The sequence below is a fragment of the Staurois parvus genome, unplaced genomic scaffold (genome assembly GCF_062004578.1).
Source record: "Staurois parvus isolate SC_StPar_1 unplaced genomic scaffold, SC_StPar_1.0 ptg000332l, whole genome shotgun sequence".
Classification (NCBI taxonomy): domain Eukaryota; kingdom Metazoa; phylum Chordata; class Amphibia; order Anura; family Ranidae; genus Staurois; species Staurois parvus.
In genome coordinates, this window is record NW_028318128.1 from 56,688 (window position 1) to 70,951 (window position 14,264).

General features: G+C 40.2%; 1 protein-coding gene across 3 annotated transcripts in view; it reads right to left on the reverse strand.

The window, feature by feature from the left end:
• The window catches only part of ANGPTL1 (angiopoietin like 1), a 49,112-nt gene extending 40,344 nt beyond the window's left edge, over positions 1-8,768 (reverse strand). Inside the window, exons 1-2 of one of the 3 annotated variants that reach the window (XM_089683963.1) lie at positions 8,624-8,731; positions 7,567-7,690 (exon numbers count right to left, since the gene is read on the reverse strand). The gene's annotated coding sequence lies outside the window, so the exon portion shown is untranslated. Of the gene's footprint in view, positions 1-7,566; positions 7,977-8,623 lie in introns of those variants that run through there. The other 2 variants (XM_089683965.1, XM_089683964.1) reach the window with 2 other exon arrangements.
• Between the last annotated feature and the right edge of the window lie 5,496 nt (positions 8,769-14,264).

Here is a 14,264-nt window from a genome sequence, read left to right on the forward strand (position 1 = left end):
GCTGTGTGTATTTGGTACCAAACACATTTTTGCTTGTCCTGTTAAAGCCACGTTATACTAGGGGTTCTTCAGTTTGTGTTCCTGGAAGTGCCGGTGTTCAAATTTTATTTTCACATTATTTTTTTCTTATGGTGATGATAAATGCCTCAGTTGTTTTCCCACATAGCCAATTCCAAGTTCTATCCTATAAATGTGAATTATGAGACCTGTCATGTAACAAATATCTTCAAGATATCATAATCAAACAGGTGTCGTGATACCATTATACAGCAAATGCCTGCCAGCGCGAGACGGTGCAGGTGTATCGCTCAGCAGTTATATACTGTGCAGTGACATACAAATTCACACACATTCACACACATTTCTAGTCTAACTATACAATTTCTGTACAATCGCCTTTAGGTTTATTGCCAACTATGCAATATGAGCCTAACTAATGACTCCACTAATTTTGTGTTCAATTAGGTAGGCCCTTATACTACATTTTTAACCTAAATGATAGTGACAGTAAGATTGCAATGTGTGTGTGTCCAGCAATATGAATGTGACAATTAGGGATTGCAGCCACCAGTCGCTCTGCTGCAGATCACACAGCAGGCACATGTTGCTGTGTTTGCAGAGCAGGGAGTTGATGCATCAACACTCGTATCTTGCACATTTTCACATGACACCACCTTCCATTTCCTACTGTAGCCAGTGCAGTTGATGTAATTTGCAATAAGCAGTGTATTTTGAGATAACTGTGGGGATTAGGCTAGCAAGACTATTTCATAACTGCAGAAAAATCTGTGCAAAGTGAGAATTTACTGTAGTTTTCATGAACCGTTTGTTACCCCAGCAAAACAAGACCTGTAGTCCCTTGTAAAAGCAGATTTTATTCACCCAGAAGGCCAGTAAGGAGCAGTTACTTTATGCAATGTTACTTACAACTGAGGGCTAAGAGTGTTGAGAAAGTCCCCAGTCACCTTCTATCCTAGCCTTTCTTGCTTGGGCCCATAAGGATGCCGGAAAAAAGCTAAGATACTGTTGAGTGAGGTGCAAGGTTTGTCTCATGCCTCCCTCAGAAGGATACTACCACTGACAGAGATCACTTTGCCCCATGGTAGGAACTGCCCTGACATTGAGCTATAGATTGGTCATAAGGGGCTCTCAGTGCATCATCTGCTTTGTATGTTCGTAAATCCAGCAGAAGAACTGAAGAGAAACTGGTTGCTCAATACAGTAACATTATGTGCAGTACAGTTAATAGGCAGCCACCCTGAGTAGGCTGTTGACTGGTGGAGTGAGCCATGTCATAGCTAATTTGCATGTAATGAAAACATCATGCAGCAAAACACTCAGGCACATAAAATGGCTTTTTGACTCAAAGCTGGTGAGCCTGTAGGAAAGGGTTGTCATGATCCGCATGTGCCTACTAGAGTATCATGATCTCCTATCCAGTCCTGTTCTAAGGGGTCCTGATATATATAGATAGATAGATAGATAGATATAGATATATTATATGTATGTATGTTTTTTCAATTACTTTTTTATGTTTTAAAGGGTTAACCTGATTGCTTGCTTTGCATTTCAGCACTCTTTTATTTTTTTTCCTCCAAACTATTTCATGTACTTTATGTAAACTCCCGAGTTTCTACTATTAACAGTGACTTTTTTTTTTTATAGGACCTAGAAGCGCAACCATTTCAGGGAGTTTTACAAGCTACAAAAGCTTTTAGTTACAGCTGAATAACAAACCATTGAACACCAGCTTCAAATGTTTTTTTGGTTTTTTTTATGCACTTGGAAAGTCCTTTACCCAATGAAGGGTTTTAGAACCTTTGGTTAGCATAGCAGTGCATACATCTGTGATTTTATACTTACCCCAGAATTTTCCCCCTTTCTTTATTTTTTCTGTACATTTTTCTCCTACAATATGTGAAAATGTACGATATACATTTTTCAGCATTCACGTAATTTCCTGCCTCTTTTTGCATTACAAGCACATACTAAAACTGATTTATATGCATCTCTCTGTTAGGTGACCATTATTGCAGAGGTGGATTATGGGTTTGTTTCTTTGATGTGAACCCAGCTCTGCATCTGTTTCCATTGTATGCTCTCTTGGCTGTCCTGCTGTCATGCTGACAGTGTCTCCTCCCCTCTGTTATAGTAACTTAACCTAGATCCATTCTCATAGATACAGAAATTGCTGCATATGCACAAAAAACAAGAGAACACCCCCTTTATTCTTACTGTGTGTCAGCACTGCAATTGATTCCATATGGCACAAATAGATTACTTAATCTTGTTACAGTTTGATGCTGTAGCTGCAAATTGGGTAGACTTGAAGATTTAGAAAAAAAATTAAAGCGCTGAAATTCGTTTTTTTTTTTTCTTGCTTTTTCTTAATGTTACAGCCTATGCTTTTGTCTTTGCTGGTATTCCTGAAGTGTGTTTAATTTTAAAATAAAATATTTTTGATCTTCTGTTACTTTGCTCATTGTGTCAGCATTTGGTATAACAGAAGATTGAAAATTGCAAATCGCTTAGAACTGCATATAGGGAGCACAGCCTGCCTGTTGTAGTTCTGCATATGTGGTCCTTGTACCCCCAGGGGTACTTCAGTAGGTATAAGGGGTAGCACTGCTTGACAAGATAAAATCTCTATCTTTCCTAAACGTTTAGGAAATACTACATCTTATACATAATCTGTATTCATTATTTTTTAGCTCTTTAAAAAGCAAAGGTAATAGTTTGGAAAGCACTGGTATATACAGTTGCAAGAAAAAGTATGTGAACCCCTTGGGATTCCGTGGAGTTTTGCATGAATTGGGCATAAAATGTGCTCTGAACGTCATCTAAGTCACAGCAATAGAAGAATACAGTCTGCTGAACATAATACTACACAAACATTAGATGTCGCCATGGTTTAATTGCACATAACATGTAAACATTCACAGTGCAGGGAGGAAAAAGTATGTGAACCTTTGGACTTAATAACTGGTTGACCCTCCTTTGGCAGCAATAACCTCAACCAAACGTTTCCTGTAGTTGCAGATCAGACCTGCACAACGATCTGGAGTCATTTTGGACCACTCCTCTTCACAAAACTGTTTCAGTGTAGCAATATTCTTGGGATGTCTGGTGTGAATCGCTCTCTTAAGGTCATGCCACAGCATTTCAATGGGGTTGAGGTCAGGACTCTGACTGGGCCACTCCAGAAGGCGTATTCTGTGCTGTTGCAGCCATTGTTTTGTTGAATGACTTGTATGCTTTGGGTCATTGTCCTGTTGCATCACCCATCCTCTGCGGAGCTTCAGTTGGTGGACAGATGGTCGTACGTTTTCCTGCAAAATGTCTTGATAAACTCTGGAATTCATTTTCCCATCAATGACAACAATCCGTCCAGGCCCTGAGGCAGCAAAGCAGCCCCAAACCATGATGCTCCCTCTGCCATGTTTCACAGTGGGGATGAGGTTTTGATGGTGTGCTGTGCCTTTTTTTCTCCACACATAGTGTTGTGTGTTCTTCCCAAACAACTCAATCTTGGTGTCATCTGTCCACAGTATATTTTGCCAGTAGTGCTGTGGAACATCCAGGTGCTCTTTTGCAAACTTCAAACGTGCTGCAATATTCTTTTTGGCCAGCAATGGCTTCCTCCGTGGTGTCCTCCCATGTACTCCATTCTTGTTTCATGTTTTCCTTATTGTAGATGTGTCAACAAAAATGTTAGCATGTGCCAGAGATTTCTGTAGGTCTTTAGCTGACACTCTGGGATTCTTCTTTACCTCATGCAGCATTCTGCGCTGTGCTCTTGCAGTCATTTTTACAGGACGACCACGCCTAGGGAGAGTAGCAACAGTGCTAAACTTTCTCCATTTGTAGACAGTCTGTCTTACCGTGGACACATGAACATCTGGGCTCAAGGAGATACTTTTGTAACCCTTTCCAGCTTCATCCAAGTCAACAATTCTTGATGGTAGGTCTTCTGAGAGCTCTGTTCTGCGAGGCATGGTTCACATCAGACAGTGCTTCTTGAAACCAGTAAACCCAAAACAGGTGTCAGCAACACATCCAATATCATCACACTGATTGGAGTCAAGGTTGGCTCACTCCTGGCTTCAATTAGCTCTGGGAGAAGTCATTAAGCTAGGGCCTCACATACTTTTTCCTCCCTGCACTGTGAATGTTTACATGTTATGTGCAATTAAACCATGGCGACATCTAATGTTTGTGTAGTATTATGTTCAGCAGACTGTGTTCTTCTATTGTTGTGACTTAGATGACGTTCAGAGCACATTTTATGCCCAATTCATGCAAAACTCCACGGAATCCCAAGGGGTTCACATACTTTTTCTTGCAACTGTATTTATGATTTATAGCCTATAAATATTCACACTGGAGGGGTACTTGAGATAAACTGACACATTAGGGAGTATTCAGTAAATATTTGTTGTAATAAAGAGCCATAAAATATTACAAAGTTGAGAATCACTGTTTCAGTGCATCATGCCACACATTTCCTTTTGTCAGTAATCTGATCACGTGAGAACCCTTTTTTCTTTCCTGATGCAAAGCCAGACAGAAATGGATTGAATTTTTCGATCCCTCTATGGGCAAGCTGGTTGTACAGAAGTCAGTCACTCAATAGACTTCTGTACAACCAGCGTGTTGGAATATTTTTGATCGATCAGTGCTGCTGACTATAGCGAGTGGTGCTGATGGGTGTATTCTGATGGCGGGGAAGCCTCCCCACTGTCTGATTGCAATAGCTCAGTGGGAGGGATTCCGACATCCACATTGAATGAGCAGATTACGGAATTTATTCATTTTCATTTGTTCATGTATGGGCTGCCTTATTCTCAAACACTCCCACTGCAGGCTGCCTCTCTCCTACAGAAAGTCTAATATAACAAAGTGTCACCAACGTGTTGTCTGGAAATTATTTTTAACCAATCTTCTGCTGCTGTAGTAAACAAGAAAAGTTGCTGCGCCCCAGAGTGTGGTGATTTTTCTTTTTTTTTTAACCATATATATATTAATGCTTGTGTTTGTTTCATGTGCAGTAACGTATAGGTTTATGTAATTATGTACATGGTACTACAGTTACTTTATCAATGCAAGAACACTATAAAACAGCGTTCTTCCTGATCTATCCAATGAGTGGAGCCCTATGTGTTTGCCTGTTATTATTAAAGCATACCTGAACCCCAAAACTACATAAAGTAAGCTGCAGTTTACAAATCCTTAGATGTGGTGACTACAAGAGTTTTTTTTTTTTTTTAGGCCTTTTCTCCTTTTTATTTTTACCTAGTGATCCAATCAGTATCATGCCTCCTGCCTAAGACTAGGTTCAAAATATTGCAGGTGCGGGAATGAGTGTTAATCGCACGCATTTCCGCACCCGCCAAACAATGCTGCTTTTAATTCTCAATGGCACTCCCACACTTTGGAAAAGGGGTGCATTTTCCCATGCACTGAAATCTGTGGTGCTTTGGCACCATGCGGTTTCCATGTAGCTGCAGTTTCAGGAGACCGTTTACTGCAGGTACAACATTCATTTCAAATGAATGAGCTGCTGTACCTGCATAAGCGTGCCCTGCAGGAAATGCACAGTTGTCAACCGAGACTTATGGTGGGTACACTCACTTCTCCACTCTAGAGTATTTACAGCTAACCCTTTTTAAGCAGTTTTAGAAACTTTGGGGATAAAGATTTTAAAGTAACAAAACATTTGACCATTGTAAGTACCGCTGTTGGTGTTAAATGATTTTTTTCTCATCCTTCTAATAAAAACTTTTGCTGGACAGCTTGGTCTGTTAATGAAAGTTGAAAAGTAACAGACCTAATGGCTGGATCAACAGGTAATCAAACTGTTACAGGAGGGACTCAGAAAAACCTAGACTGCTATGTTAATGCTGTTGGAGGACTGCATCATATCCTTTTTTATTATTTTTCCCATCATTCTACTTTAGGGTACTTTTTTTTTTTTTTTTCCCAACAGTACTTTTTTTACCCGGCTGTATTTGCCTTTAAAGCTTCCTGGCATTTAGTTCCAATTTTTTTTTTTTTAAATCTTGCTACATAATATGCTTGATCTGTTAAATAAACCAATGTGGGTTTCTGTCAGTGATGACAGCTCCACTTTTAAATGTTATGTTTAAGTAGGCTATGAAAAATGTCACTTGGACGTGACAAGCATAAAGAGAGCATGTAGTCTAAGCAGTGACTGACAGGTGGCACAGCAGAGGCGGCTCTTTGTGACCACCATAGCAGTAACAGAAGCTCTCTGTCTGTGTAGATCTACAGGGAATCAAATCAGTTCTAATACACATGCCAGGGAATTCCTAAATAAACAGATCTCACTATAGTATTTTTGTACTCTAGACTGTGACATATGACTGTATTTTGCCAGCTAGCAAGCATATTTTATCATTGTAATTCATTAACACTTGGCAACCAATCAAAATTCACTTTTAACTTGTCTAAGTTCCATAACTGTTGTGCAGGGTGCACCTCACCTTTATCCTTTGCAGTGTTTTCCTGAATAAAACCATAAATATTTCTTAATTTCATTTTGGCTTGACTCACTCAACTAGTTGTTTATTACACATTATAAGTTGCTCCTAATCGTTGATTTAACCTTGTGCCTTTTAATTTTCCCCTTTTTGTTTCTTTTACACTTCATACTTGATTACATTTTTGTAATATTTATCTGTAGTTTATCACGGTTTCATTCCAGTCTCTTGATAAATAAAATTACGTTTATTGATGTTGAATTCCTTGCAACCTTTGTAAAGTCTATTCTGTAGTACATATGTTTCCTTTATTGCTGTTAACTGTGCAAGCCAAGAAGGGTTCAGGAAGATACTTAGGAGGTTTATGAATGGTGCTGGCTCTTAACTTGTAGAGTTCTAAAATCCCATTTAGCTAGTAGTGCATAGGGGAACAATGCTGTGTATAAGAAGTTAGCTTGATTATCAAGCTGCTATAGAACTGCAAGCTGCTCTAGAACTACCAGTATTCAAGCAGCACTGCTTGCTATATAACTTTTCTATTTCTGCAACAGCAAAACTGCAATCCTTTGCCTTATCTTTGTGTTCAACAAAGACAGGTAATTTATTACAATACAGGCAATATGAGCAAGGCCTTTGGAGCAGCTTAGTTTATGCAGGCTGCCATGATCTATACTTAAGCCTAAAAATAAGAGAAACATGTACCATTGTAGATATGTAAAATAAATATAAAAGTCTAACTGATCAGGCAGACTGTAATACTAGATATTCATACAGTCTCATTAATCATTTGCCCATCCCTATTTACTAATAACTTATACTTGGTGATATTCAAGTTCACATGACTAATGTACAGCTTATTCTGTGATTTCTATTTCATTCTCCTTCCCAGTTCTTCTATTCTTATGCTGTGCTCTGGCCGATCTAGGTTCTTGCTGTCAGAGAACGGGTTAACAGCTTCCAGATGTGCATGTGTGTTAAATATCCAAGGTTTTTTTTCAGCAGATTTTCTTCTCTTTTTCTAAACATTTAGTGTTAGAAAGACATAGAACGATTGCATGCGACAAACCTTTTCCAAGACAGCCAGGGTCTGCTTTGCCTCCGTGTTCTGTAGAGTAGTAGTAGAAATGAGGGGAACGATTGAGCCAGGTTTGGATCAGAATTCTTCAGCTCTCGGCTGCATCCTGCTTCATCTGTAAGCACAAGATTGACTTTTTAAACACAAGATTGCGTTTGAATGCAGAGTATTTCAGTGATGACTCCCCTGCAGAGTCCTGGGAGAAAATGTAAAGCAGTTCATTGCAGCTGGAGTGTTGGTGCTGGAAGAGAAGGGAATGCCTTTGCTGTCATAAGCTCTGGTAACTCAGCCAGCTGGCATTCTTCAAGTACAGTGCACTTGCAGACAAGTAAAAACAAATTTAATTTTACTCTTCTAAGTCTTTTTTGTTCATCATTGGATTGTGAACTTAGATCTCCAGGTTGCATTGAAGTATTGAGAACCAAGGGCCCTTTGAGCTCCTCCTTGATAGGGAGTTTTGGTTCATGCCTGGGATGTTGAGTGGCACATCAGCGTTTTGTTAAGAGGGCTTATCTTCTGTTAACTATTACCACCCCACAGAGAAAAGATCCTTTGTTTTAAGCACCAGCCTTTCATCCTTATTTACAGCATTTTCAATTCCAGTATCTGAAAGGTATATACTGGATTTCATTAGCCTTGATGGGCACTTTTTGTTTCCAACTTGTGGGGCCATTTAGCAGGCATTAGTACAAACACAAGGTTTCATTCCAGAGCACACGCCATGGGTCTTGGATATTATTGTACACTTGGCAAACGGAAGGCAAATCTCCCAAATCAAAATCAAATCTTTTTTTTTAATCTTGCAGCAGGTATTTGTTGGCACTTTCACTCAATTGAGTGATGCATAATCCTTCTGAATGCTTCCACAATATCGCATGGTCCTGCCGGCTCTCAGTACCAGGAGCTCAGCACATGTGGCTGTAGTTAGGTCTGTGGTGTCTGAACTTAAACCTACTAGTGTTTGTTTATTATGCTCTTTCATGTACCCCCACAGATTTCCTGTGGGTGAGATAAAATGTGCCCATTTAATAAGGAACAATTGACTTACCTCAGTGCCGCTTTCTCTTTTGCCGAGACTGTGTGTTGAGCCGAGTATGCTCTGTGTTATATCCTTGTTTAGATAGGGAGGGATACAAGTCTTATGTAATGTGCCTCCTCATTGAAGTCTATGTAATCTGAGATTCGGAGCATGGTGGGATCTCTCTGGCATTTTTCTTACGTCTTTTCTTTATGGAGGTTGAAAGAACAAGTTAGTAAATGTCCAAACCCTTTATTTAAATTGCTGTGTATGTATGTGTGTGTGTGTGTGTGTGTGTGTGTGTGTGTGTGTGTATATATAGGTATAGGTAGATAGTTGGGTGTTAAATTAAGGTAGAGATAAGGGAAAGTCAGAGTGCTTGCTCAAACCATCCAGTCGTCTTTTTGCTTTAAATTTAAACCCAATCTACCTGCATCTGTACCTGCATCCTTATTACATACCCTTGTCAGCTACTGTCTGTTTTGGGTAAAAACTGTGTGTGTGACCTTAATTATAACATTAGTGGTTGATGCTACAGTTTGTTGGCTGTAAAAGTTTCCAGCAGAGTTATTTTTGGGTCATCATGTATTCTTGGTATTCACAGAGCTAATTTTGCCATTTTTATTTCTATTATGAATGACAGGACTGTCAGATGACTATGATGCACTTTCTATTGCTGTGTGTTAAAAAAAAAATCATGTGCACTGAGTATATCAGTAAACTAGCAAAATAACTATATATATATATAATATATATATATATATTTTTTTTCTCATTACTAACCTACTAAGTGACATATCGGCATGGATGTCACTCCACTTCCTCAAACTCAATCTTTCCAAAACTGAGCTCTTAGTATTACCTCCAGCCCGTGCCCCCTCCCCTAACTTCTCATCGAGATCAATAACACAATCATCAGTCCCTCCCCTCATGCCAGGGTACTAGGTGTAATCCTAGACTCCCATCTGTCCTTTCAGCCCCAAATCCAATCACTGTCCAAATCGTGTAGACTTCACCTCCGCAACATCTCCAAGATACGCCCGTTCCTAACCTTGGAAACCACTAAGCAACTTATTCACTCCCTTATTATATCTCACCTTGACTATTGTAACTCCCTCCTCATTGGCCGACCTCATCGCAGGTCAATCATGAATGCTGCGGCCAGACTCATCCACCTTTACTAACCGTTCTGTATCAGTCACCCCTCTCTGCCAATCCCTCCACTGGCTTCCCATTGCCCAACGGATAAAATTCAAACCATTAACAATAACGTATAAAGCCATTTATAACTCTGCCCCAAATTACATCACCGATCTTGTCTCTAAATATCACCCAAACCGTACTCTCCGCTCCTTGCAAGACCTACTCTCTAGCTCCCTTGTCTCCTCCTCCCATGCTTGTCTCCAGGACTTCTCCAGAGCTTCCCCCATCCTCTGGAACTCTCTACCCCAATTTATCAGACTATCGCCTACTCTGCTCACTGTTAGGCGATCTCTGAAAACCTATCTCTTCAGGAAAGCCTATCCTGCCCTAAGCTAATAATGGAATCTTCTACTTCTCCTACCAGTCCATCCCCCACAGTTACTACCTTTTGTACCACTAGCCCCTCCCTCTTAGATTTTAAGCTCCAAGGAGCAGGGCCCTCCTATCCCTCTTGTATTGTTGCTGTATTGTCTCCCGTTATATTGTAAAGCATTGAGCAAACTGTTGGCGTTATATAAATCCTTTTATAATAATAATATATATATATATACGCACACACTATATTGCCAAAAGTATTGGGACGCCTGCCTTTACATGCACTTGAGCTTTAATGACATCCCAGTCTCAGTCCGTAGGGTTCAATATTGAGTTGGCCCACCCTTTGTAGCTATAACAGCTTCAACTCTTCTGGGAAGGCTGTCCACAAGGTTTAAGAGTGTGTCTATGGGAATGTTTGACCATTCTTCCAGAGGTGCATTTGTGAGGTCAGGCACTGATGTTGGACGAGAAGGCCTGGCTCACAGTCTCCGCTCGAATTCATCCCAAAGATTTCTATTGGGTGGAGGTCAGGACTCTGTGCAGGACAGTCAAGTTCCTCCACCCCAAACTCTCTCATCCATGTCTTTATGGACCTTGTTTTGTGCACTGGTGCGCAGTCATGTTGGAACAGGAAGGGGTCATCCCCAAACTGTTCCCACAAAGTTGGGAGCATGAAATTGTCCAAAATCTCTTGATATGCGGATGCCCTAAGAGTTCCCTTTACTGGAACTAAGGGGCCAAGCCCAACCCGTGAAAAACAACCGCATAATCCCCCCTCCATCAAACGTTACACTTGGCACAATTCAGTCAGACAAGTACCGTTCTCCTGGCAACTGCCAAATCCAGACATGTCCATCGGATTGCCAGACAGAGAAGCGTAAATAGTCACTCCAGAGAACACAGCTCCACTGCTCTAGAGTCCAGTGGCGGCGTACTTTACACGACTGCATCCAATGCTTTTCATTGCACTTGGTGATGTAAGGCTTGGATGCAGCTGCTTGGCCATGGAAACCCATTCCACTAAGCTCTCTATGCACTGTTGTTGTGCTAATCTGAATGCCACATGAAGTTTGGAGATCTTTAGCTATTGACTTTGCAGACAGTTGGTGACTTGTGTGCACTATGTTTTTCAGCATGTGCTGAACCCGCTCTGTCATTTTACGTGGCCTTCAACTTCATGGCTGAGTTTCTGTTGTTCCCAGTTGCTTCCACTTTGTTATAATACCACTAACAGTTGATCGTGGATTATTTAGTAGTAAGGAAATTTCACGATGGCAACCTATCACGGTACCACGCTTGAATTCACTGAGCCCCTGAGAGCGACCCATTCTTTCACAAATGTTTCTATAAACAGTCTGCATGCCTAGGTGTTCAATTTTATACACCTGTGGCCATGGAGGTGATTGAAGCACCTGAATCCAATAGTTTGGAGGGGTGTCCCAATACTTTTGGCAATTTTTTGGATTGTGGGAGAAAACCTAGCACAAACAGTTGGAAGTAATAAACTTCTTCATACAGATGGGACCCAGGACCTCAGCAGTTCTTGATTACTAAGCTGCTGTCTTTTTCAGTTATATACTCTACTATGGGGTTAAACATTGGTTCCCAGAGAAATAAATCTGAACTCTAGGCAGATATAAAAGACACATATTAATGCAGTTCTGTAATCATGAATACATCATTAGTGTTACTAAATCCACAACAGTAAAATCAGTCTGTATATGCAGTAAAGCATGCTTGTTATACTCGCTGTGGGACTTGCGGGGTTAATCCTCTGCATTGTGGAAAAAGGATGTTTGATCCTGTCTTCTCTGATCCTCCCCTTCTACAATCCCCATTTCATCTCCTGATAGAACACAGCCTCGGGAACACTCTGCATATGCTCAGTTTGGTGTGTACTGCTAGAGTTTTTTTTTTTTTTTTTTTTTAATAAGAAGAGTGCATGTGATCAGCACAGGGCCAGTCAGCACTGTCCAGATAGAGGATCAGGTTTTATGCAATGTGATAGGGTAATGGGAGGAGAATGAACCTCCTCCTACAAGCTTTAACCAGTGCTGGACACTGATAGAAGTCACAAGACTGCTCTAACTGCTGATTTAGAAAATGTATTTTGCAGTTTATATTTACTAAAATCATTCCATTTCCATGTTGTGTGTACTGTGTGACACCAGATAAAGTGAATGCAGGGTCCTGGGTTTAGTAACACTTTAAGAGCGAAGTCCATTTTCTACCATGTTTCACCACAGGACCCTACTCCCAAATAACCTCTCACCCTTACTGAATGGCGGAGTTCTTTTCTTTGCAGTATCCTGTCATTTTCTGAATTTGGCTCTGCTTATTCAGCTATGTCATCCATTCACAGTGATCTTGTGACTTTTCTACACTTGTAGTCCAATGATACTTCCAGGCTGAGAACCGGAGGTCTGTTACAATTTCAGTCTCCATTGCAAACAATGCATTTTTCTAAAAAATCATTGTGGGTGCATTTATTAATGCTTTGCAAAAGGTGAAATATTTATTTCAAATGTAAATTCTATGCAAGCAGTGTAAATTGAATTTAACCTAGCATCAGCTTCAAGCAGTCCCATTGCAATAGCAGTAAAGACAGTCCATTTATATGCGACAAGTAGTATGCTGAAAGGACGAGAAAAGCAGAGTGGCAGAAGTGGCAGAGATGAATCACGTGACAAGGTGACAACCTAGGGTAGCAGTTAGAAGACAGGGATCTTGGCAGCATCAGCAGGTCTTAATTTAAAGAAAGTTGTAGATTTGAAGGTTAAAATTTACTTATAAAACTTCATTATGTTAAAAGTGAGATTTTTTGTGATTTGGTTTTACTTCTACATAAATATCACAATGTTGTACTATGCTACAAGTTCCATGAAGTCTTATGAATTGAATTGTAATGGTTACTCTTTTCTTGAAAGGAGTGCACAGCTACTTTACTTTCTCACAGTATATTATGAGGTTCCATGCCCACTGGCTTAGAAATAAGCCCCTAGCAGCTGCTTATGAGCGTCTTTTTAAATTCCCCTAGAAACAAATGGTGCTGTCCTATGTGTCCATGCACGCTATTGTAGTCTAGAAGCATTCTTGAAGCTTCAGTGTTTAGAAGAAGTAAAAGCTTTTTTATGCATTTTGTTTATTTTATTAATTTTTTTTAGTTTGAATTGCCAGCAATTCTTTTGTTTACATTCAGCTGTCAGTGGGGAACTCCAGTGACTTCTGAGGAGTCGTCCGTTAAGGATTCTGGCAGCCGCTCGCCTTCTTACCAAAATGCTAGTGCTCCTAAACAACAATGCAAATGCTCCTAAACACTGCAAAAAAACATTGCTAAACACTCAAAAAAGTTAAACAAGCTTTTTTTCATCCAGCATTTTTAGGTTTTTAAGCTGCTAGTGTGCATGAAGCCTGAAGCTTTTCGTTCTTGAGCAGTTTCGGTTAAATGTGAGACCGCTGCCAGATATTCTTCTCTGATAAACAGTGTTGTGTTTTTACAGGCTGCCCATACATAATTTGTCTGTAAAGGGTATGGGGTCTGCTGAAAATTCCTAAGGTTAGTAACAATAGGATAGTGCATAAACATATTCTCAGAGTAATTTTACAGGCTACATGACAAAGCTGCCAAAAACCACATCAAACCCCTCATTTCAATAAAACTAATCTTTTCTGTTACCGGATGCTTACTGCTTCTCTAACTACGAAACAGATAATGCTTGGACTTCATATTTATATACTTGGGTTTGGGAACTCATTACTAAAATCTCATATATGTTTTAAAGTTTGCCTCCATGTTTTCCCTCAGCAAGCCCCGCCCTCTTCCTACAGCTACAAGTTCACATTCTGCATAGCTTAAGCTGGCCATAGACAGATTGAAACTGCTGGTTCAGCAGTGTCCGGCTGAATTGAATTCCATCTATTGCCCTTACTTCTTGACAGAAGTCAATCTAACAATCAAATTCTGTCAAATGGGAAAAGTTCTCTTGAATAGCAGGCTGCACCCGCTGATCAGTGTGTTCATACAGCGCACATTCGTCCCTGCTGTCCGAATACAATAGCATGGCAGGGAGAATTCTTCCATCTACCTTGTTTGTTTGGATTGGGGAATCCATTCATTTTTTTGATCAGCCCGCTGTCTCCCTTTAGATTG